The 27,016-nt window shown below is 42.4% G+C and overlaps 1 protein-coding gene across 2 annotated transcripts in view; it reads right to left on the reverse strand.

The window, feature by feature from the left end:
• The window catches only part of SUGCT (succinyl-CoA:glutarate-CoA transferase), a 1,711,098-nt gene that overhangs the window by 706,725 nt on the left and 977,357 nt on the right, over positions 1–27,016 (reverse strand). The window lies entirely within an intron of this gene.

Genomic DNA, 27,016 nt, shown 5'->3' on the forward strand with positions numbered 1-27,016 from the left:
AAAAGAACAAGCAAGGACTTATCTTTGCTGAACTGGTCAGAATATCAGGGAAATCTGTTGTGAATTCCGTTCTCGGGCTCCCTCCTGTGGTCATGAGTGGTATTGTGTGAGTTCTGTTCTTGGGCTCCCTCTGGTGGCCTTTAGTGCTTACTGCGGGTCTGTAGCTGGAATCCAGCTGCCTCGTTTTCTGCTAGTCTGGCCTCTATTTAACTCCACCTGGACCTTCACTTTTTGCCTGCTGTCGTTGTATTCAGTACTGGTTCTGATCTCTCTGGACTTTCCTTGTGACCTCTCTCCTCCTGAGAAGCTAAGTCTTGCTAGTTCATGTTTGCTCATTATTTCCTTGAAAATGTTTCTCTGTATATGATGAGTTCTGTCCAGCTTGCTTATATGTAATATTCTCGCTTGCTGGAAGTTCTGGGGTGCAGAGTTGCGCCCCTCATATCGTGAGTCGGTGTGGGGGTTCTTGTAATCTCTGCGTAGATTATTTTTGATAGCATTTTATACTGACCGCACAGATCCCTTGCTGTCTTCTGTCTATTTAGTGTTAGCGGGCCTCATTTGCTTAAAAACCTGTTTTCATTTCTACGTTTGTGTTTTCCCCTTAACTCACCGTTATTATTTGTGGGGGGCTGTCTAAAACTTTGGGGTGATTTCTCTGAGGCAAGTGAGGCTTGCTTTCTCTCTAGGGGTAGCTAGTTTCTCAGGCTGTGACGAGGCGGCTAGGATTTTAGGTAACGCTCCACGGCTGCCTATAGTGTGTATTGATAGAATCAGGGTTGCGGTCAGTATAGCTCCCACATCCCCAGAGCTTGTCCTAAGGATTTCTGTTACTTAGCAGGTCAGTTTGCGATCCTTGCCACCAGGATCATAACAGTACAGCAGGCCAAAAAAGAGTTAATGCATCGCAAAAGAGGGATAAGAGAGATCCTGAGTTCTTTTTTTTTTTCCTCTGCAGTGTGGCTAGCCTCTCTCCTCCCCTTAATCTCTGGGTGGTTCAGAATTCAGCTGCAGGCATGGACATTCAGAGTCTGTCCTCTAGTCTGGATCATCTCACTGCAAGGGTACAAGGTATCCAGGATTATGTAGTTCACAGTCCTATGTCAGAGCCTAAAATACCAATTCCTGAGTTATTCTCTGGAGATAGATCTAGGTTTTTGAATTTCAAAAATAATTGTAAATTATTCCTTTCTCTGAGACCTCGTTCCTCTGGTGACCCTGTTCAGCAAGTTAAAATTATTATTTCTTTGTTACGTGGTGACCCTCAAAATTGGGCATTCTCTCTGCCGCCAGGAGATCCTGCATTACTAAATGTGGATGCGTTTTTTCTGGCGCTTGGATTGCTTTATGAGGAACCTAATCTAATAGACCAGGCAGAAAAGGTTTTGCTGGCTCTCTCTCAGGGTCTGGATGAAGCAGAGGTTTACTGTCAGAAGTTTAGGAAATGGTCTGTGCTCTCTCAGTGGAATGAGTGTGCCCTGGCAGCAATTTTCAGAAAAGGTCTTTCTGAAGCCGTTAAGGATGTTATGGTGGGGTTCCCCACGCCTGCGGGTCTGAATGAGTCTATGTCGATGGCCATTCAGATTGATCGGCGTTTGCGGGAGCGCAAACCTGTGCACCATCTGGCGGTATTTTCTGAGCAGAAGCCTGACTCTATGCAATGTGACAGGATTCTGACCAGAATTGAACGGCAGAATCACAGACGTCAGAATGGGTTGTGCTTTTACTGTGGCGATTCTACTCATGTTATCTCTGATTGTTCTAAGCGCACAAATAGGTTCACTAAATCTGTCACCATTGGTACTGTACAGCCCAAATTCATTTTGTCTGTTACTTTGATTTGCTCCCTGTCATCCTACTCAGTTATGGCTTTTGTGGATTCAGGTGCTGCCCTGAACTTGATGGATTTGTCATTTGCCAGGCGCTGTGGTTTTATCTTGGAGCCTTTGCAATTTCCTATTCCACTAAAGGGAATTGATGCTACGCCATTGGCCAGGAATAAGCCTCAGTACTGGACTCAAGTGACTATGTGCATGACTCCTGCACATCAGGAGGTGATTCGTTTTCTTGTGTTACATAATTTGCATGACGTTGTCGTGTTGGGTCTGCCATGGCTGCAGGCTCATAATCCAGTCCTGGATTGGAAAGCAATGTCTGTGTCAAGTTGGGGTTGCCAGGGGATTCATGGCGATGCTCCTTTGGTGTCAATTGCTGCTTCTACTCCTTCTGAAGTCCCTGAATTTCTGTCGGACTACCAGGATGTATTTGATGAGCCCAAATCCAGTGCCCTACCTCCTCATAGGGATTGTGATTGTGCTATAAATTTGATTCCTGGTAGTAAGTTCCCTAAGGGACGACTATTCAATTTATCTGTACCAGAAAATACCGCTATGCGGAGTTATATAAAGGAGTCTCTGGAGAAGGGGGATATTCGCCCGTCCTCGTCCCCTTTGGGTGCGGGGTTCTTTTTTTTGGCCAAGAAGGATGGTTCTCTGAGACCTTGTATAGATTATCGCCTTCTAAATAACATCACGGTCAAATTTCAGTATCCTTTGCCATTGCTGTCTGATCTGTTTGCTCGGATTAAGGGGGCTAGTTGGTTCACCAAGATAGATCTTCGAGGAGCGTATAATCTTGTGCGTATAAAACAGGGCGATGAATGGAAAACGGCATTTAATACACCCGAAGGCCATTTTGAGTACTTGGTGATGCCTTTTGGGCTCTCTAATGCACCTTCCGTGTTTCAGTCCTTCATGCACGACATCTTCCGAGAGTATCTGGATAGATTTATGATTGTGTACCTGGATGATATTTTGGTATTTTCTGACGATTGGGATTCCCATGTGAAGCAGGTCAGGATGGTATTTCAGGTCCTGCGTGCCAATGCCTTATTTGTGAAGGGCTCTAAATGTCTCTTCGGAGTCCAGAAGGTTTCCTTTTTGGGCTTTATTTTTTCTCCTTCCACTATTGAGATGGATCCAGTTAAGGTCCAGGCTATTTATGACTGGACTCAACCTACATCAGTGAAGAGTCTTCAGAAGTTCTTGGGCTTTGCTAATTTTTACCGTCGCTTCATCACTAATTTCGCTAGTGTGGTTAAGCCTTTGACGGATTTGACCAAGAAGGGTTCTGATGTGACCAATTGGTCTCCTGCGGCCGTGGAGGCCTTTCAGGAGCTGAAACATCGGGTTTTTTCGGCTCCTGTCTTGCGTCAGCCGGATGTCTCTCTCCCTTTCCAGGTCGAGGCTGATGCCTCTGAGATAGGAGCAGGGGCTGTCTTGTCGCAGAAAAACTCTGATGGCTCTATGATGAGGCCATGTGCTTTCTTTTCAAGAAAGTTTTCGCATGCCGAGCGGAATTATGATGTTGGTAATCGGGAGTTGTTGGCAATGAAGTGGGCATTTGAGGAGTGGCGACATTGGCTTGAGGGAGCCAAACATCGTGTGGTGGTCTTGACGGATCACAAGAATTTGACTTATCTCGAGTCTGCCAAACGGTTAAATCCTAGACAGGCTCGATGGTCGCTGTTTTTCTCCCGTTTCAATTTCGTGGTTTCATACCTTCCGGGTTCAAAGAACGTGAAGGCTGATGCCCTTTCTAGGAGTTTTGTGCCTGACTCTCCGGGAGTTTCTGAACCGGCTGGTATCCTCAGAGAGGGGGTGATTCTGTCTGCCATCTCCCCTGATTTGCGGCGGGTGCTGCAGGAATTTCAGGCCAATAAACCTGACCGTTGTCCACCGGAGAGACTGTTTGTCCCGGATAGATGGACCAGTAGAGTTATTTCCGAGGTTCGTTCTTCGGTGTTGGCGGGTCACCCTGGAATTTTTGGTACCAGGGATTTGGTGGCTAGGTCCTTTTGGTGGCCGTCCTTGTCGTGGGATGTGCGTTCCTTTGTGCAGTCCTGTGGGATTTGTGCTCGGGCCAAGCCTTGCTGTTCTCGTGCCAGTGGTTTGCTTTTGCCTTTGCCTGTCCCAAAGAGGCCTTGGACGCATATTTCCATGGATTTTATTTCGGATCTTCCAGTCTCTCAGAGGATGTCTGTCATCTGGGTGGTTTGTGATCGTTTTTCTAAAATGGTCCATTTGGTGTCCTTGCCTAAGCTGCCTTCTTCCTCCGATTTGGTGCCGCTGTTTTTTCAGAATGTGGTTCGTTTGCATGGGATTCCGGAGAACATTGTGTCTGACAGAGGATCCCAGTTTGTGTCCAGATTTTGGCGGTCCTTTTGTAATAAGATGGGCATTGATTTGTCGTTTTCGTCGGCCTTCCATCCTCAGACGAATGGCCAAACTGAACGAACTAATCAGACCTTGGAAACTTATCTGAGATGTTTTGTTTCGGCTGATCAGGATGATTGGGTGTCCTTTTTGCCATTGGCTGAGTTCTGCTACTTTGGTTTCACCTTTTTTTTGCAATTCTGGTTTTCATCCTCGTTTTTCCTCAGGTCAGGTTGAGCCTTTGGACTGTCCTGGGGTGGATTCTGTGGTGGATAGGTTGCAACAGATTTGGAACCACGTAGTGGACAATTTGACGTTGTCACTAGAGAAGGCTCAGCGCTTTGCTAACCGCCGTCGCTGTGTGGGTCCCCGACTTCGTGTGGGAGATTTGGTATGGCTGTCTTCTCGTTTCGTTCCTATGAAGGTTTCCTCTCCTAAGTTCAAGCCTCGTTTCATCGGTCCTTATAAGATTCTAGAAATCCTTAACCCTGTGTCATTTTGTTTGGACCTCCCAGCATCGTTTGCCATTCATAATGTGTTCCATAGGTCATTATTGCGGAGGTATCTGGTGCCTGTGGTTCCTTCTGTTGATCCTCCTGCTCCGGTGTTGGTTGAGGGAGAATTGGAGTATGTGGTGGAGAAGATCTTGGATTCTCATATTTCGAGACGGAAGCTTCAGTACTTGGTTAAGTGGCAGGGCTATGGTCAGGAGGATAATTCCTGGGTTGTCGCCTCTGATGTCCATGCGGCTGATTTGGTTCGTGCCTTTCATCTGGCTCGTCCGGATCGGCCTGGGGGCTCTGGTGAGGGTTCGGTGACCCCTCCTCAAGGGGTGGGTACTGTTGTGAATTCCGTTCTCGGGCTCCCTCCTGTGGTCATGAGTGGTATTGTGTGAGTTCTGTTCTTGGGCTCCCTCTGGTGGCCTTTAGTGCTTACTGCGGGTCTGTAGCTGGAATCCAGCTGCCTCGTTTTCTGCTAGTCTGGCCTCTATTTAACTCCACCTGGACCTTCACTTTTTGCCTGCTGTCGTTGTATTCAGTACTGGTTCTGATCTCTCTGGACTTTCCTTGTGACCTGTCTCCTCCTGAGAAGCTAAGTCTTGCTAGTTCATGTTTGCTCATTATTTCCTTGAAAATGTTTCTCTGTATATGATGAGTTCTGTCCAGCTTGCTTATATGTAATATTCTCGCTTGCTGGAAGTTCTGGGGTGCAGAGTTGCGCCCCTCACATCGTGAGTCGGTGTGGGGGTTCTTGTAATCTCTGCGTGGATTATTTTTGATAGCATTTTATACTGACCGCACAGATCCCTTGCTGTCTTCTGTCTATTTAGTGTTAGCAGGCCTCATTTGCTTAAAAACCTGTTTTCATTTCTACGTTTGTGTTTTCCCCTTAACTCACCGTTATTATTTGTGGGGGGCTGTCTAAAACTTTGGGGTGATTTCTCTGAGGCAAGTGAGGCTTGCTTTCTCTCTAGGGGTAGCTAGTTTCTCAGGCTGTGACGAGGCGGCTAGGATTTTAGGTAACGCTCCACGGCTGCCTATAGTGTGTATTGATAGAATCAGGGTTGCAGTCAGTATAGCTCCCACATCCCCAGAGCTTGTCCTAAGGATTTCTGTTACTTAGCAGGTCAGTTTGCGATCCTTGCCACCAGGATCATAACAGAAATCCAAGCAGAGATGTGAATCCAACCAGGAACCATTGACAACTGGCCCAGGCTGAAGGATAGAGCCAGGATAAATAGCCGAGCCAGAAAGATGATCAGTGGAAGCAGCTGCTGACTGCTAAATCCAAGGAGCAGCAGTTCCACTCAAAACCACCGGAGGGAGCCCAAGAGCAGAACTCACAAAAGTGCCACTTACAACCACCGGAGGGAGCCCAAGAGCGGAATTCACAACACTACCCCCCCTTGAGGAGGGGTCACCGAACCCTCACCAGAGCCCCCAGGCCGATCAGGGCGAGCCAAGTGAAAGGCACGAACCAAATCGGCGGCATGGACATCGGAGGCAACAACCCAAGAATTATCCTGCTGGCCATAACCCTTCCACTTGACAAGATACTGAAGCCTCCGCCTCGAAAAACAAGAATCCAAAATTTTCTCCACCACATATTCCAACTCCCCCTCAACCAACACCGGAGCAGGAGGATCAACCGAGGGAACAACGGGCACCACATATCTCCGCAACAAAGATCTATGGAAAACATTATGGATGGCAAAAGAGGCTGGAAGGGCCAAATGAAAAGACACCGGATTGATAATCTCAGAAATCTTATAAGGACCAATAAACCGAGGCTTGAACTTAGGGGAAGAAACCTTCATAGGAACATGACGAGAAGATAACCAGACTAAATCCCCCACCCGAAGCCGGGGACCAACACAACGACGGCGGTTAGCAAAACGTTGAGCCTTTTCCTGAGACAACGTCAAATTGTCTACCACATGAGTCCAAATCTGCTGTAACCTGTCCACCACAGAATCCACACCAGGACAATCAGAAGGCTCAACCTGCCCCGAAGAAAAACGAGGATGAAAACCAAAATTACAAAAGAAAGGCGAAACCAAAGTAGCCGAACTAGCCCGATTATTAAGGGCAAACTCGGCCAACGGCAAGAAAGCCACCCAATCATCCTGATCAGCAGACACAAAGCATCTCAAATAGGTTTCCAAGGTCTGATTAGTTCGCTCAGTTTGGCCATTTGTCTGAGGATGGAACGCCGAAGAAAAAGACAAATCAATGCCCATCCTAGCACAAAAGGCCCGCCAAAACCTAGAAACAAACTGGGAACCTCTGTCAGACACAATATTCACCGGAATGCCATGCAAACGAACCACATGCTGAAAAAACAATGGAACCAAATCAGAGGAGGAAGGCAATTTAGGCAAAGGTACCAAATGGACCATTTTAGAGAACCGGTCACAAACCACCCAGATAACAGACATCTTCTGGGAAACAGGAAGATCCGAAATAAAATCCATGGAAATATGCGTCCAGGGCCTCTCAGGGACCGGCAAAGGCAAAAGCAACCCACTAGCGCGGGAACAGCAAGGCTTGGCCCGGGCACAAGTCCCACAGGACTGCACAAAAGAACGCACATCCCGCGACAAGGAAGGCCACCAAAAGGACCTAGCAACCAAATCTCTGGTACCAAAAATCCCAGGATGACCAGCCTACACTGAAGAATGAACCTCAGAAATTACCTTACTAGTCCATCTATCAGGAAGAAACAGCTTCCCCACTGGACAGCGGTCAGGTTTATCAGCCTGAAATTCCTGAAGCACCCGCCGCAAATCAGGGGAGATGGCAGAAAGAATCACCCCTTCCTTAAGAATGCCAACCGGCTCAAGGACTCCAGGAGAATCAGGCAAAAAACTCCTAGAGAGGCCATCAGCCTTAACATTCTTAGATCCCGGAAGATACGAGACCACAAAATCAAAACGGGAGAAAAACAGGGACCATCGAGCCTGTCTAGGGTTCAGCCACTTGGCCGACTCGAGGTAAATCAGATTCTTATGATCGGTCAAGACCACAACGCGGTGCTTGGCTCCCTCAAGCCAATGTCGCCACTCCTCAAATGCCCACTTCATAGCCAACAACTCCCGATTGCCAACGTCATAATTGCGCTCCGCAGGCAAAGACTTTCTGGAAAAAAAGGCACACGGTTTCATCAAAGAACCATCAGAATTCCTCTGAGACAAAATGGCCCCTGCCCCAATCTCAGAAGCGTCAACCTCAACCTGAAAAGGAAGAGAAACATCCGGCTGACGCAACACAGGGGCAGAAGTAAATCGGCGTTTAAGCTCCTGAAAGGCCTCAACCGCCGCAGAGGACCAATTCGTCACATCAGCGCCTTTCTTCGTCAAATCGGTCAGGGCTTAACCACACTGGAAAAGTTGGCAATGAAACGGAGATAAAAATTAGCAAAGCCCAAACATTTCTGAAGGCTCTTCACCGATATGGGTTGAATCCAGTCATGAATGGCTTGGACCTTAACAGGATCCATTTCTATAGACGAGGGAGAAAAAATAAAACCCAAAAAAGAGATCTTCTGAACTCCAAATAGGCACTTAGACCCCTTCACAAATAAAGCATTATCACGAAGGATCTGGAATACCATCCTGACCTGCTTCACATGAGACTCCCAATCATCAGAAAAAATCAAAATATCATCCAAATACACAATCATGAATTTATCAAGATAATTGTGGAAAATATCATGCATGAAGGACTGAAATACAGAAGGAGCATTAGAAAGCCCAAAAGGCATCACAAGGTATTCAAAATGGCCTTCGGGCGTATTAAATGCAGTTTTCCATTCGTCACCCTGTTTAATACGAACAAGATTATATGCCCCTTGAAGGTCAATCTTAGTAAACCAACTAGCCCCCTTAATCCGAGCAAACAAATCAGAAAGCAAAGGTAAAGGGTATTGGAATTTGACCGTGATCTTATTAAGAAGGCGATAATCAATACAGGGTCTCAAGGAGCCATCCTTCTTGGCAACAAAAAAGAATCCCGCTCCCAATGGTGACGAAGACGGCCGAATATGCCCCTTTTCCAAAGACTCCTTGACATAACTCCGCATGGTGGTATGCTCTGGCACAGACAGATTGAAAAGTCGGCCCTTAGGGAACTTACAGCCAGGAATCAAGTTAATAGCACAATCACAGTCCCTATGTGGAGGAAGGGAACTGGACTTGGGCTCATCAAATACATCCTGGATATCCGACAAAAACTCAGGGACTTCAGAAGAGGGGGAAGAGGAAATTGACATCAAAGGAACGTCACAATGTACCCCTTGACAACCCCGACTAGTCACAGACATAGTTTTCCAATCCAGCACCAGATTATGTTCCTGTAACCATGGAAAACCCAGTACAACAACATCATGCAAGTTATGCAACACCAGAAAACGGCAATCTTCCTGATGTGCTGGAGCCATGCAAATGGCCAGCTGAATCCAATACTGAGGTTTATTCTTGGCCAACGGTGTAACATCAATGCCCCTCAAAGGAATAGGGCTCTGCAAAGGCTGCAAGGAAAAACCACAGCGCCTGGCGAATTCCAAGTCCATTAAGTTCAGGGCAGCGCCTGAATCCACAAATGCCATGACAGAAAAGGACGATAATGAGCAAGTCAGGGTCACAGATAAGAGAAATTTAGGCTGTACAGTACTGATGGTAACAGACCTAGCGACCCTCTTAGTACGCTTAGGGCAATCAGTAATAACATGAGCAGAATCACCACAGTAAAAACACAGCTTATTCTGACGTCTGAATCCCTGCCGTTCTGCTTCAGTCAAAATCCTATCACATTGCAAAGGCTCAGGACTCCGCTCAGAGGACACTGCCATATGGTGCACAACTTTGCGCTCACGCAGGCGCCGATCAAACTGAATGGCTAGAGACATAGATTCGCTCAAACCAGCGGGTGTGGGGAACCCCACCATAACATCTTTAAGGGCTTCAGAAAGACCCTTTCTGAAAATTGCTGCCAGAGCATCCTCATTCCATTTAGTGAGCACAGACCATTTTCTAAATTTCTGGCAGTATAATTCTGCCGCTTCCTGACCCTGACATAGGGCCAACAAGGTTTTTTCTGCATGATCCACAGAATTAAGTTCGTCATACAATAATCCGAGCGCTTGAAAAAATGCGTCTACATTAAGCAATGCTGGATTCCCTGATTCAAGGGAGAATGCCCAGTCCTGATGGTCACCACGCAGCAGAGAGATGATAATCTTAACCTGCTGAATGGGATCACCAGAGGAACGGGGTTTCAAAGCAAAAAACAATTTGCAGTTATTTTTAAAATTTAGATCTGTCCCCAAAAAACAAATCAGGAGTAGGAATTTTAGGCTCTAAAGCTGGAGTCTGGACAACATAATCTTGGATACTCTGTACTCTTGCAGCAAGTTGATCCACACGAGATAACAAACCCTGAACATCCATGCCAGCGCCAAAATCCTGAACCACCCAGAGATTAAGAGGAAAAAAAAGACAAAACAGACTGCAAAAAAAAAAATGGCTCAGAACTTTTTTTTCCTTCTTTTGAGATGCATTTAATTCATCCTTGGCCAGTTGTACTGTTATGAACTGGTGGTTTAGGAGCAACATGGGACGAGCTCTGGAGGAGGTGGTACCTGTACTAACCGCAGTTCCTGAGCTTATCACAACACTAGAAGTAGCCGTGGGATGTTCCTGTCACTCCCTAGACACTTCGTCACAGCCGGAGGACTAACTACCCCTAAAGATGGAAACAGGAAAGCTATCTTGCCTCAGAGAAAATCCCCAAAGGAAAGGCAGCCCCCCACAAATATTGACTGTGAGTGGAGAGGGAAATGACATACACAGAATGAAATCAGAATGTAGCAAAGGAGGCCAGTCTAGCTAGATAGATAGAACAGGACAGAATACTGTGCGGTCAGTATAAAAAAACTAGAAAAATCCACCACAGAGTTTACAAAAATCTCCACACCTGACTAAAGGTGTGGAGGGTAAATCTGCTTCCCAGAGCTTCCAGCTTAACTGAATAAATCCATATTGACAAGCTGGACAAGAAAAAACATAGAAAGAGCTGAACGATTAAGTCCACAATATGTGGACAGCAAAAGAACAAGCAAGGACTTATCTTTGCTGAACTGGTCAGAATATCAGGGAAATCCAAGCAGAGATGTGAATCCAACCAGGAACCATTGACAACTGGCCCAGGCTGAAGGATAGAGCCAGGATAAATAGCCGAGCCAGAAAGACGATCAGCGGAAGCAGCTGCTGACTGCTAAATCCAAGGAGCAGCAGTTCCACTCAAATCCACCGGAGGGAGCTCAAGAGCAGAACTCACAAAAGTGCCACTTACAACCACCGGAGGGAGCCCAAGAGCGGAATTCACAATAGTTCTTACCCTTTGAGCTATTGTATGGCAGGCATCCTAGGGGGTTGCTGGAAGTAGCAAAAGAAGCATCAGAACAGGAGACTACCCCACATAATAGCGAAAAAGAGCACATGACTGGATCGTGGTGCTCGTTCCTATATTGAAAGAACATCTAATAGATACCCAGGCAGCGCAGTGCCGAGCGTATAATAGGAAGGCCATGGTCCAGTCCTTTAAAGAAGGGGATCAGGTATTAGTCTTAGTGCCCACAGCAGAAAGTAAGCTTATGGCCAAGTGGCAAGTGCCGAATGAAGTCCGGGCAAAGTATGGAGAGGTGAATTACCAAGTATACCAGCTCGGGAAGAGAAAACCCGAAGAACTGTATCATGTAAATCTGCTAAAAGCGCGGAAGGACTGGTAATGTATGATTACAGATGCGAATCCGGTCGTATCATCTGGGGACCCTCCGACACTGACCCAGGAGGAGGCCAGTAGAGAGGTAAAGATAGGCGACACTCTCTCTAAACAGCAGTGACGGGAGGCTCGGAAATTAATGCAACAGAATATGGATGAATTCTTGCAACTACCTGGCCGTACTTCTGTGATCCAATATGACATTGTCACCTAGCCTCAGGTAAGGGTTCGAATTAAAATGAACCATGTACCAGAGGCCCATATGAACGCTATTGCGAGGGATGTAAGACAATTGCTCCAGCTAGGAGTTATTGAGGAGTCCAAGAGTGAGTGGGCTAGCCCCATTGTACTGATTCCGAAGCTTGATGGATCATTACGATTTTGCAACGACTTTAATGAAGTGTCAAAATTTGACCTTTATCCAATGCCCTGGGTGGATCAGCTGATTGAGAGACTGGGGTAGGCCCAGTACTTTACCATGCTTGATTTGACCAAGGGTTAGTGGCAGGTGGCTATTACAGAGTCAGCAAAAGAAAATACTGCTTTTATATCTCTGGAGAGTCTTTATCACTATGTTGTCATGCCTTTTGGGTTCAATGGGGCCCCAGCCACATTCTAGAGGCTGATGGACATAGTGTGAGAGCCCCATCAGAAGTATGCATCAGCGTATTTGGATGATATTATCATCCGATCACTGTCTCGCTCTTGTTATGTGCACCTCAAAAAACATTTCTAGAATTTGACCTTTTCTTACTTTTGACTCTGCAAAAACGCTTACTGTTTCTCTTATTCATTCTCGTCTGGACTATTGTAACTCTCTACTAATCAGCCTCCCTCTTATTACAATGCCTCTACCTTGTGCCAGTCACTACACTGGTTACCCATCAACTCCAGAATTCAGTACAAAATTATTACCCTCATCCACAAAGCACTCCATGGCTCAGCACCACCCTACATCTTCTCCCTGGTCTCAGCCTACCACCCTACCCATGCTCTCCATTCTGCTAATGATCTGAGGTTAACATCCTCAATAATTAGAACCTCCCACTCCTGTCTCCAAGACTTTTCACGTGCTGTGCCACTTTTTTGGAATTAACTACCCAGGTTAATCCGTGTAATCCCCAATCCCCACAGTTTTAAGCATGCCCTTAAAATGCATTTGATCAGACTGCCTATTGTCTCAACTCATTAACCTAACAAGTCCTGTGTCGCCCATTCAAAACAAAACAAAAAACTTAAACAATAATCAGGTTCCTCGCATCATGTTCTCATATGCTTTATGCATTTAATAGCGCTCTGTGTCTGTACTGTTACATATTTAGGCTGTTAACTGGTTCATGCAGCTTTATATGAACACTCGATTCTTACACTATGGCTGGTTCGAACAACAAAAGCAATTGTTACCATCCACCTCTCATGTCTCCCCTTTTTCTTCTTAATTTTTAAGCTTGCGAGCAGGGCCCTCATTCCTCTTGGTATCTGTTTTGATCTGTGTATTGTATGTACAAGTCCCCTCTATAATGTTAAGTGCTGCAGAATATGTTGGCGCTATATAAATAAAAATTATTATTATTATCTTTAGTACTGACTGGCATACCCACTTGTCCCAGGTACAAGCGGTAGTGAATCAAAGCCGCAGGCTTGACAGTGAATCCAAAAAATGTACAAAAGGTCTTGATGAAGCCTGTACTTGGGGTACGTGATCGGACATGAGTTTATAAAACCACTAAAACCACCAATAAATAAAATCAAGGCCATACAAAACTGGCCCTAGCCTCGTACTTCTAAACAGGTAAGAAGAGAAAGCCTGTCCTCACCAGCCCCAGCTTCAAGACAGGTTACATCATACAAATGGATGCCTCTGAGGTAGGCCTAGGAGCAGTTCTGTCACAGAAGGTGAACAGAGAAGAACATCCGGTCACCTACTTGAGTAGAAAACTTACCTCGACTGTGATATATTTTATTTCAAATAACGGACTTTATTCTGGTTGTGTCTTTATTTACCATACGACTATAGGATTAGTAATGGATAGATGTCTTATAGATGCCTCTCCATTACTAACCTGTGGGCTTGATGTCACTGGACAATACAAAGGTGACATCAATCCCATAAATATGAACCCCACTTGCCACCGCTACAGGGCAAGTTGGAAGAGTCACGCAAAGCGCCAGAATTGGTGCATCTAATAGATGCAACTTTTCTGGGCGGCTGCTATTTTTAGGCTGGGGGACAATATCCATGACCCCTTACCAGCCTGAGAATTGCAGCCCCCATCTATCTGCATAAGCTTGGCTGGTTGTCAAAAATGGGGGGATCTTATGCCATTTTTTTAAATTATTTAAATAATTTAAAAAAATCAGAGTGGGAACCCCTCCATTCTTGATAACCAGCAATGCTGAAGCTGACAGCTGAGGGTCACAGCCCCCAGCTATAAGCTTTGCCTGGCTGGTTATAAACAAATTCAGGGGAACTTTACTGTTCAGGTTTGCCCATCTCTAGACACCTATTGTCAAGGTAGTTGGAGGCTTTTCAGTATTGCACTTCAAGGCAAGTCAAATTTTTGTTGAAAAGTTGATTAATTCAAATTTCAAACAGTTCGATCATCTCTAATAGGCACAGATAAACAGGCACAGAACTAACACTCTAGAATCAATCCTAAATATATATACAGTGCATATGCATATAAAAATCAGTATAGCTTTTTGATAAGGGTTCCACAAAGTTCCAGAGGTTGAAAGAGAAAAACACTCTTATTGAAAAAAACTATACCATGATTTTCAGTCAGGTATGTACAGTACTAGTAATCATGTTATTAGGTCAGATGGCATGAAGCTACTGGCATGTCCTGAATAGAAATACATTCTGATAATATGTTGCAATTATATATAAATAATTTTTAAAAATATTCTATCAGAATAGTCATCTGATACATTGGAGGCACCAGTGACGCACCCTGCCTTTTTCTACTGATAATCAGCCTTTGATCATCCCATAAAAAAAATAGGAATCTCCTGCTTGTGTTACCATGTTCTGTTATATAAAAAAGGGTTATTAATGGATTCTGTTGGTAATTAAAGGCCTGACACTCAGCGTTTAAGATTAATTAAAATAATTGAGTTTTATCATTTTGATTAAAGGGAATGTGTCAGTAGGATCTACCATCCTAAGCCACCTACATGGGCAGACAGGTCATGAAATCTGAGATCTGATTATTCCAGAGAAATCCATTATTCTCATATGCAAATGACCTGTTCGTTTAGGACTATGGTCCGGACACAGATATGCATGACAATTTGCCTCCAGGGATTATTTTAAATAAAAGGGGGGCTTTACCAGTGTGAGACATGTAATGACTGGTACTTTGTTCTCATAATCACACAATGCTCTGCAGTGAGATAAGAATTAACACACTACATCAGAACTGGACTTTATCTTATTACAAACATTTGCAGCAGCATTTGTCTTCTGAGGCCATGTGCACACGTTCAGGGTTTTTCGCGTTTTTTCCGCGTTTTTTCGCTATAAAAACGTGATAAAAACGCAAAAAAAATGCTTACATATGCCTCCTATTATTTACAGGGTATTCCGCATTTTTTGTGCAAATGTTGCATTTTTTTCCGCAAAAAAATCGCATCGCGGAAAAAAAAAGCAACATGTTCATTAAAAATGCGGAATTGCGGGGATTCCGCACACCTAGGAGTGCATTGATCTGCTTACTTCCCGCACAGGGCTGTGCACACCATGCGGGAAGTAAGCAGATTATATGCGGTTGGTACCCAGGGTGGAGGAGAGGAGACTCTCCTCCACGGACTGGGCACCATATAATTGGTAAAAAAAAAAGAATTAAAATAAAAAATAGTGATATACTCACCCTCTGATGGCCCCCGAAGTGTTTCCGCCTCTCCGGTGCATGCTCTCTCTTCCGTTCCTATAGATGGTGTGGTTCAGGACCTGTGATGACGTCGCTGTCTTGTGATTGGTCGCGTGACCGCTCATGTGACTCACGCGACCAATCACAAGCCGCGACATCGAAGGTCCTGAACCACACCGGCATCTATAGGAACGGACGCCGCTGAGGAGATTGGCTGTCTGCAGAGGGTGAGTATAACCATTTTTTTATTTTTTTTATTATTTTTAAACATTATATCTTTTACTATAGATGCTGCATAAGCAGCATTTATAGTAAAAAGTTGGTCACATTGTCAAACAGTATGTTTGACAAGTGTGACCAACCTGTCAGTCAGTTTTCCAAGCGATGCTACAGATCGCTTGGAAAACTTTAGCATTCTGCAAGCTAATTACGCTTGCAGAATGCTAAAAAAAACGCGAAAAAAATGGAAAAAAAACGCAAAAAAAAATGCGGATTTCTTGCAGAAAATTTCCGGTTTTCTTCAGGAAATTTCTGCAAGAAATCCAGACGTGTGCACATACCCTCATAGTGCTGGCAGCTCTGCTGCAATGCTGAGCCTGATTAACCTATACAGCACAAATACTGATAGATTCTCTTTAAAAGCAAACATTAGGTTTTAGACCTTTTTTTTGTTTACTTTTATATGTTTAGGACATCTTTGTTGATTAAAAAAATGGACATATCACAAAATTTGTTAGAAGCTCTATTAACTATTTTATGTCATTCTAGTCCACTTCTTCAAATAGCTAAAAAATTGACCATCAATGACATAGAGTGGCACGTAAAGGTTTTGACACCCCTGGTCAAAATTACTGTTATTGTGAACAGTTAAGCAAGTTGAAGATGAAATTATCTATAAGAGGCCTAAAGTTAAAGATGACCCATTTCATTTGTATTTTAGGCAAAAAAAAAGAAAAAATATATTGAAATTCTTTATATTTTAAAAATTACAAAAAGGAAAATGGACCAATGCAAAAATTTGCATCTCATATATCTTTGTTGAATTTCCTTGATAGGTGCAACTTCGTCTTTTCATTCAGACAGCTTCCAGATCTCACCTGGATGTCCCTCAAATTAATAAGATAGGTGCTGAAGTAGGGGCATATAAACAGACACCTTCAGCCTACAAACTATCACACTGTGCACAAGAAACTAGCACAAGTGCAGTGAAGAAGGCTAACTGGTCACATGCATCATCAGCAGCCATCCAGATGGGACCCAAAGCCTTGCCAAACAAGGAGGCAGCACTTCAATAGTAAAGAAACCATACACAACATCAGTAAATGACATAAGTTATATAATATAATATATTATAGTAATATAGGCATCTTTCTTTACAAAGCCTTTTTATCAATAGTTCTACAATGGGCTAACCTATTTAATGTATTGAAATGTTGTTCTATGGGTTAGTATCTGATGTCTGGTGTTTTTGTATCATGGTAGACACATGACTGTGGCAAAGTAACACTATTTGTTCTGGAGAAGACGAGCTAGAGTGATTCTCATATTTCAATTCACAAACAGCTACTGTTTTCACTGATCCCTGACGCATAGTGTGAGGTGCTCTGGAAATTTGTCAGCTTTCTGCTTTGCTTCAGAAGACAGTGCTTTATAGATGCCTGTCAAGAATACTTCATTTGGAATATGTTTCACTCATCTCCAGCAACCAGTGGCTTCAAACTTCAATGGCTTCTCAATGATCAAAGAGAAAATGTTTCCTTTGGTGTTGAACCCCCAAAAACTTCAATACTATATTTTTTGTATTAATACTGTGATGCTTGACAATTAGACTTCAGAAGGTTTAATATGATTACCTCAGAAATGGAAAACATGTTATCTTCCAAGCTGGAAAAATGTTACAGCACTTTTATAATTGTTTTTAATCAAGCATACCAAAACAAATATTGTAAAATAAATGAGAGGTCTCAAAACATTCCTTGTTTGTCCACAAGCATATCTTATGTAGATAAGTCGAAAAATGTGTCTTTAAGTCGTCAAAGAATTATGAAAAATATGTGCAACAACGTTACAGCTACTGTTGTCTCATTTATTATACGCACTTATATAACTCCATCACATTCTGCAGCAATTTTAAAGACATCATCATCACTATCCTCACAAAGGCTCATAATTAGGGATGAGCGAATCTGAACTGTAAAGTTCAGGGTTCGTACCGGTGAAGAACTCCGAAGACGGACTTCTCATGGAAGTCCATTTTAGTGTTCGGAGTTCGAATGCTGAATAAAGCTTGTTGAAAAGCTGCAGCATAGCCAATCAATAAGCTTTGTCGGCTGTGGGCACTTCCACAGCCATCACAATCATGCTGAGTATTGGCATGGCTGTGATTGTCCGGCGCACCATGTGACACTGCCTGTATTACCGCGGGATCACAGGTGGCACAGCCATTCTGCTCTAACTAGCATAGAGGCAGGACACAGCTTGAGTAATGGACAGTGTTAGTTTCTGTGGGGGTACACTGCAAAACAGCCCCTGTGGTACTATTCTGCAAAACAGCCTCTGTGGGACTACTCTGTAAAAGAACCTCTGTGGGTGTACTCTGCAAAGCAGCCTCTACACAGTACAAAGCAGGGGCAGATTTATAAGATTACCTAAGCACAGAAACACTTTTTTAGACAGATCCAATTGTTGAAATTAGTATTATTCCAAGATGTATTGATTAACATTAACTTTAAAATTAGCTTTGTTTATGGGAAAACCCCTTTAAGTCATTTCCCTATCCACATTTGTTCACAGAGCAATTGTCCTGTTCTTACCCCCATTTTGCTTCCTTTTGCAGCTCCCTAGCCCTTACTATGACCAGTTTACAGCCATTTTACAGCACTAGTGTTCAGGTCCCCATTGACTAGTATGGGGTTCAGGTTAGGGTTCAAGTTTGGGTAGAATTCTGGTAATTGAACCAAACTGAAATGTGGAATGCAATTCGGTCATACTGTACCTGACGAACCGAACCGACCATCCACGGGTCAAGCTCATCACTACTCATAATTTAAATTCTCTATCAGTATGTCTTTGTGGGATGAAACTGGACTTCCCAGAGGAAACTGACAAAAATATCATACAAACTCCTTGCAGATGTTTTCCTTGGTAGTATTTGAACCCAGAACCATAGCATTGCAAAGCATCAGTGCTAACCACTGAGCCACCAAGTTGTATTATTTTATGCCTGTTCATTTGGATGACACCCATCCTATTAGACTTCTTAATTTGTGCAGTGTTAACACTTTTAGAGCTGAGAAAGAGTAAATGCCTAGAATTGCAATAATAATAATAATAATAATAATAATCTTTATTTTGCAACACTGAAATGCAAGTGTAATATCTGCTTGAAGGCTGTATTCTCTATTAACAGTTCCTTTACATAGTCTGTTGAATGAATATAATCTAAGTGCAACTGCTGCACTTCCTAATTAATTTATAGATTAGATTGAGCCTCACTTAACCCCTTAATGTTCAATGATGGATCTATCCCTCATTGGACGCCTCCCCCTGTTTGGTGTGGGCTCCGGTGATGATCCCAGACCTTTTCCGGCACATGACAGCTGATCTGATCTGATCAGCTTTTATGTTATCTTAACAGCCATGGGAGGAACCGCGATCCTCCCGCGACTGTTAACTCGTTAAATGCCGCTGTCAAACTCTGACAGCAGCATTTAAAATGTGCTTCCGGCAATCGCAGGGGGAAATTCGCCCATCAGTGACCCCGTGGGTCACCAATGGATTGGCATGACAACCAGAGGGTTTCTGCAGACCTCTATGATTGTCACTACTGGATTTCTATGAGCGCCGCCCAGTAGTCGGCACTCATAGCAAGTGAGCAATTCTGCTACATACAGGAGATCTGATCATCGCCTGTATGTAGCAGAGACGATTGGGTTATGGCAGCTTCTAGTCTCCCATGGAGACTATTGAAGCATGCCAAAAGTTTAAAAAAAAAATAAATGTTTTTAAAAATATATAAAAAAAATATAAAAGTTCAAATCACCCCCCTTTCGATCCATTTAAAATAAAACAATAAAAAAATGAAACCTACACATATTTGGTATTACTGCATATGAAAATAATTAATCCAATCTGTAAACTGCGTAGCGAGAAAAAAATTGAAACACCAGAATTAAGTTTTTTGGTTGCTGCAACATTGCAATAAAATGCAATAATCTTACTGACCTTGGACGTACTCAGTACATCTTGGTCAACTGGGTTGGTACTTACTGACCTTAGCTATAGCGAGTACATCCAGGTTATTTTGTGTGTACAGAGGCTGCGCGCACGCAATCTCCGCTCAGTCCATGCAGAGAGCACAATCACAAGCGTTTGTGTCAATGCAGCATTGACAGTTATAATCCATTGCAATGGATTATAACAGTGATCAGGCTGGTGAAAGTCCTGTAATGGAACAAAGTAAAAAAGTTAAAAACAAGTAAAACAAAATTGTAAAAATTGTTTTTTAAAAAAAATCTGAAAATGATAATAAAAAAATATATATTGTTCTGATTTTTCTTAACACAACAATAGAAATTGAACAAAAAGAGTACACAATTGGTATTTACACGTCCGTGACGACCCAACTCATGAAACAGTCTCACTAGTTAACTATTTCTGTGAACGCCTTAAAAAAAATAGAAGGGAAAAAAACAATTTTTTTTCCTCATATCGTCGAACAAACGCAATAAAAAAGATGAATGTAAATACAAATGGTATCTCTAAAAACATCTTATCCCGCAAAAAACAATCAGGGGAAAAATAAAAAAATATATAGCTCTCAGAATACAGCAATGCAAAAATAATACGTTTTTCTAAAAAAATTGTTTTTACAGTGTAAAAGCGCCAAAACAAAAAATATATAAATATGGTATCATAGTAATTGTACTGACCCGAAGAATAAAGCTTCCCTATCAATTTTACCACATGCAGAGTGGCATTTATGAAACAAAACAAAAAAAGAACAGAAAAAAAAATTGAATTGTTGGGTCTTGTTTATTCTGTCTACCAAAAAAACAGAACAGAAAGCTATCAAAAAATGTTATGTGACTGAAAATGGTAACAATAGAAACGTCCATTCGTACTGCAAAAAACAAACCCTCACATGACTTTGTCAGACAAAATATGGAAAAATTATAGCTCTCAAAATATTGCGATGCAAAAACTTGTTTTTGGCAATAAATAGCTTCTTTAAGTGTGTGAATCAGCCAAACACAAAAAAAACATAAATCTGGTACAGCTGTATTCGCACCGACCCTAATAATAAAGTCGCCTAATCACTTAGGCCACACGAGTAATGGCGTAAAAAGTAAATAAAACCAAATTTCAAATGCAGCTGTTTTATTTCATTCTGCCTCCCAAAGATGGCAGTAAGGCTCGACTCACATTTATCTTGCAGGGGTTTTCATGTAGTTCGCTGAAATACATGATTTAGACAGAATCCCTACGGAAGATTTCTTAAAAAGAGGCTGATGGAGGCACTGTCTGGCCTATGATCTGGCAGAGTATGTCTTTTTAGTCATGCATAAAAACGTAGTTCACCACAGTTTTGTGCACTTTTGAAAAGAAGGAAACCGCAGAACAGAGACCACACGGAGTCCAGAGTAACTCTGCTGCTTCATTATAGTGAGTGGATTCCTGGGAGGTTTCATCAGAATCACATCACTCGGCGATTTAGATGGAAACACCAAAGTAAGTGCTCAGGGTAGAGCGCCGGCTAAATGTGATCACAAACGTTATGTAAAATGTTCCCAATAAAAGCTTCAACTCAATCCACAAAAATAGAAAGTCCCCACTCAGGTCTGTCACCTGTTAATGGAAATACAGGGGGCTTCCACATTACTGGTAGCACAAAGGTTATGGAAAAGTGCCATAGCCCCTCGCACCTCAAAAGAAATCCAGAGAATTCTGCACTCTTAAGTCCAAATGCCCCCCTTCCTTCTGAACCCACTGTCTGCTTAAACCACATTTAGCATCCACATGTTTGGCATTTACGTAGCGATGACAGCCTGCCTAATTTACAGGTGCATGTTTCAAGAAGCATGTACTGGGCACCACAATGTACTGGTTACTACAACGTACTGGTCACTAGAGAGTACTGGTTACTACAATAGCAGTTTGCAATTTACTTAGTAATATCCACTGCTGCTTGTTTCTGGAAAACACCCAAAATCATCACTACACCTGTAAATACATCTCTAAAGGGGTGTAATTTAAAAAATGGAGTCACTTAGGGGGAGATTCTGCTCTTCTAGCACTTAGAGGCTCGGTATATTGAGTCCACAAACTTTTCTAGGAAATGTTTCTCTCCAAGAGGCAAAAAGTGCTACATCCTTCCTGAGTATCTCCATATGGCTAAGTAGTACTGTACAGCCACATATGGGGTATTTCTACATTCATCAGAAATTGTGTCACAAAGTGACTGAAGGGGTGTGACTCGACCCCACGAATGGTCAGTCAACCGATGGCACAAACACACCAAGGAACACTAGGGAAACAATAACAAAGGTGGGCCCTGTTGATAGGGAACACCTGAGGATGTGTCCTGATCTCACTATCCTCTCTATACAGGTTCTTTCACCCCAGCAGGAAACCTAATCCCTCACTTGCCATGCTCTTATCCCTAAGTAGGGAACTGGCAGGTGAGAGCACTGGTCCCACCGCTGCACTAATACAACAAAAGGAATGGAAAGACAGACACTAAAAGGGACAGGGTAAAAAATGCAACACATAGTTCCCTCTGCTGAAAAGCACCGCAAAGCAGAGTAAGGCACCACAAAAGCAAACTCAGCAGAAGCACCACTGCACCCAGAATGCTCCTCACTCAGGCTTGGTCAGGCCCACATCAGCTGACCCAGCAGCAGTGCAACTACACCAGCAGGCCACCAGGGAAAAATTGAATTAACCCCCGATGGCCTGAAAGGAAAAAAGTTGATGAAACCAGATCTGCCACAAATCCAAAAATGGATCGTGACAAGTTGTGGGAAAAATTTTGGTGCCATTTTTACCAATTCTTCTTGAAAATGTAAACTCTGGGGCTAAAACAATTTTTTTGTGGTAAAAATGTAATTATTTTTTCTTCACAGCCCAATGGTATAAAATTCTGTGACACACCTGTGGTGTTAATATGATCAATGCACACCCATACAAATTCATCAAGAGGTGTATTTTGTAAAATAGGATCACTTATCCTATTCTGCTGTTCTGGCACCTCAGGGCCTCTATCAGTGGATCATGGCACCTGCAAACCAAAACAGTAAAATCTGCACTAAAATATGGCACTCCTTTCCTTCTGAGCTTTAAACTGTGAGTAAAAATTATTTCCCGTTTACATCTAGGGTACTGGAGCACTCAGGAGAAATCTTTACAAAAAACTAAGGTCCATTTTTTCCTATTAGCCCTTAAAAAATTAAAACCTTGGGTCTAAAACAACATTTTAGTGGTAAAAATGTAATTATTCTTTCTTCACCGACCAATAGTATAAAATCTGTGAGGCACATGTGGTGTCAATATGATCAATACACCCCTAGATGAATTCATTGGGAGTGTAGTTTTTAAAATAAGGTAATAAAAGTGGGGTTTCTGCTGTTATGACACCTCAGGGGCTCTGTCAACGTGACATGGCACCCTCAAACCATTCCTGTAAAATCTGAACTCCAATATGGTGCTTCTTCCCTTCTGAGCTTTGCACTGTGCCTCAAAAGTAGTTACCACATATGGGATATAATTGTGCTCAGGAGAAAATGCACAACACATTTTGTGGTTCATTTTCTCCAGCTATCCTTGCAAAAATGAAAAAAATGGGCTAAAACAACAGTTTTATGGGAAAAATAGGTTTTTTTAAACTTCACATATCAACTTTGTAAAATTCTGTGAAGCACCTGAGGGGTTCAAGATGCTCACCACACATCTACATAAACTCCTTTAGGGGTCTAGTTTCTAAAATGGGGTCACTTGTGGTGGTTTTCCACTGTTTAGGCACACCAGGGGCTCTCCAAACATGACATGACACCTGCACACAATTCAATCTTCTGCATTTCTTCTTTCCTGAGCACTGCCGTGTTCCCAAACACTAGCTTTCCCCCACATGTGAGGTATCGGCGTACTCAGGAGAAATTGTATGGTGCAATTTTTCCTGTTACTCTTATGAAAATGCAAAATGTAGGGCTAGAAAACATTTTTGTAGGAAAAATTAGATTTTTTTTATTTTCGTGGCTCAATGTTATAAACTTCTGAGGAGCATCTGGGAGGTTCGAGGTGCTCTCTGCTCTTCTAGATAAGTTAACTGAGTGGTTTAGTTTCCGACATGGTGTCAATTTTGGTGGTGTCCACTGTCCACTGTTTAGGCACATCAGAGGCTCTCCAAACGTGACATGGCATCCTTTAATTATTCCAGCAAATTTTGCATTTAAAAAGTCAAAAAGCGCTCCTGAGCATTTCCATGTGCCCAAACAGTGGTTTTCCCCAACATATGGGGTATCAGTTTGCTCAGGAGAAATTGAACAACAAATTTCCCAGTCCATTTTTTCTTGTTACTCTTGGGAAAATAAAAAAATTGGGTCTAAAATGATTTTTTTGTGAAAAAACATTAAATGTTCATTTTTTCCTTCCACATTCCAAAAAGTCTTGTGAGGCACCTGAAAAGTTAATCAACTTCTTGAATGTGGTTTTGAGCACCTTGAGGTGTGCCATTTTTGGAATGGCATCACTTTTGGGCATTTTCTTTCATATAGACCCCTCAAAGTCACTTCAAATGTAGTCACTAAAAAAATTGGTTTTGTACATTTTGTTATAAAAAAAATGAGTAATTTCAAGTCAACTTTTAACCCCACAACTTCCTAACAAAAAAATTATGTTTCAAAAATTGTGCTGATGTAAGCTAGACATGTGGGAAATGTTAATTATTAACTATTTTGTGTGACATAACTCTCTGATTTAAGGGCATACAAATTAAAAGTTTGAAAATTAAAATTTTAAATTTTTGCTAAATTTTAGAAATTTTCACAAATAAATGCAAATCATATTGAACAAATGTCACTACTATCATGAAGTATAAAATGTCACGAAAAAACTATCTCAGAATCAGTGGGATCTGTTGAACGTTCCACAGTTATTACCTCATAAAGTGACACTTGTCAGAATTGTGAAAGGTGGCTTGGTCATGAAGGTGAAAACAGTTTTGGGGGTAAAGGAGTTAATATACTACCAAACATTTGTCTTAAAATGTAGTGCACAAACCAACACCACCTTTACATCTGCTATTCACTAAAAAATCTGTTTGATTATTTTTATGTATTGGTTCACATATCCTTGCAGAGATATAAGAAACAATGTGAACACTTATGGAAATAAATGTAGTCATGTAGCATGCCAAAAGATCCTTACATTCCATCTAAAATGTCAACATTCCAAGTGGAAAAGTTGAATCTTCTACCTGTATAAGCATTGTAAAACTAACATTTAGCTTAATAAATACAGATCATCTGATTCATACATAGCATCTTTAAGCAGACGGCATAGACAAATGGATAAGTATTTGTTTGAACAAGCTGGATGATTTACTGGTTTACAATATAAATATAGTGATAGAGAACAGTACAGAAGTCTGAGAAGCACACAGAGACCTTTCATTTTATCAGATATGAAGATTTTACCCGTTTAATGTTAAAGCAAAATTAGTACCCAATTATCATAGGCATATTGGTATCAAGCCTAGTGCATTGTAATACAAATATAGCACATCTTTTATTTCTACAGTCACTTGTGACAAATGGCCATATGTTCCAATCAGACATAATCAACGTAATTATTTCAAGGAAATGATAGACACTTTAATGTTAGCTCAACTAGGTAACACCATTTTGAATGGATAAAAAGTCAATATCCAGTTATTAGAACCTTGTGTATGGAATATCCCATGATCTATTAGTTCTACAAGCAATCATACACAGGTTTAACATATATACTCAAGTATTAGTCGAGTTTTTCAGCACTTTTTCTGTGTGCTAAAAACGCCCCCCTCGGCATATACTCAAGTGAGGGTCCAGAACATGAAGGGGGAGTGGCAGCGGTAGAGAAGCGGGTGACAGAGACAGGAGCCAGCTGCTGCAGCTAAAGCCTGTGCCCTCTGCTAAAGAGAAATGAATATTCACTGCCAGTGCAGTGAATATTCATTTCTTTGTAATAGCACGCATAGTGTCAGCCGCAGCAGCCGGCTACTGCAGCTGCTGGGCTGTTAAATGTGCACGCTACTTAAGAGAAAATAATATATTCACCTCTCTCCACTCCTATGGTGAATATTAATTTCTCTTAAGTAGAGGCACACGTGACCACCCAGTGGCTGACACTGTGCGCGCTACTAAAGAGCGAGCAATGAATACTCACTGCACTCCACGCACATAGTTACGGCATGGGGAGTGGTGAGTATTCTAGTAGCTGTGCTCTGCTTGTGAGCGGCGCATGATGTCCCTGCATTGGGCTACTTACAAGCATAGAGCAGCTGCTGGCACGGGAACAAGACCCTGCGAGGGAGCGCAGGAAGGTAAATACAATGGTTTATTTTTTATGTTTTTTGATGAGGGCAAATCATACCAGGATAAGGATGGGATCATTCATACACAGATAGGGATAGGGCCATGCGTACAAGAATAGGGATGGAGCCATGTACTCAAGGATAGGCATGGAGCCAAGCACTCAAAGATAGGCATGAGGCCATGCATACAAGGATAGGGATGGGGGCCAATCATACCAGAATAGGGATGGGGCCATGCATAGAAGGATAGGGATGAGGAACCATGCATACCAGGATAGGGATGAGAGGACAATGCATACCAGGATAGGGACGGAGAACCATGCATACTAGGATAGGGATGAGTACCCATGAATACCAGGATAGGGATTAGGAGCCATGCATACCAGGTTAGGGATGAGGAGCCATGCATACAAGGATAGGGATGAGGAGCCATGCAAACCAGGATAGGGATGAGGAGCCATGAATACCAGGATAGGGATGAGGAGGAGCCATGAATACCAGGATAGGGATGAGGAGGAGCCATGCATACCAGGATAGGGATTAGGGAGCCATGCATACCAGAAAGGGGATGAAGACTCCTTGCATACCAGGATGGGGATAAGGGGACAATGCATACCTGGCTTATACTCGAGTCAATAAGTTTCCCCAGCTTTTTGTAGTAAAATTAGGTACCTCGGCTTATACTCGAGTAGGCTTATATTTGAATATATACGGTATATTGTGCTAGATAGAAGCCAAAAATGTTATCTATTTCCTAAATGTTCCTATATGGTATAATGCTTTTATAGATGAGACAGAAGTATAACTATATATGTAGTAAGTGAAATAAAATATTGCAACTACAATACAATGACAGCGCCCATAAAAGACTTTATCATGGTTCTCAAACTACATAAAATACGTAATAGTGTGACATACAATCGTTATGTAAAATGGAATAACCACAAACCTAAAGTTAAGTTGTCTTTATGTAATCTAAATATCAAAGTATAAGTTAAAGTTGTAAAACAATTGCCTAAAAAAAGAGCCTTATTTACTAACACCAGGTCAGAATACCAATGCACTACTGGATGCAGCAGC

The sequence above is a fragment of the Ranitomeya variabilis genome, chromosome 6, assembly GCF_051348905.1.
Source record: "Ranitomeya variabilis isolate aRanVar5 chromosome 6, aRanVar5.hap1, whole genome shotgun sequence".
NCBI classification, from domain to species: Eukaryota; Metazoa; Chordata; class Amphibia; order Anura; family Dendrobatidae; genus Ranitomeya; species Ranitomeya variabilis.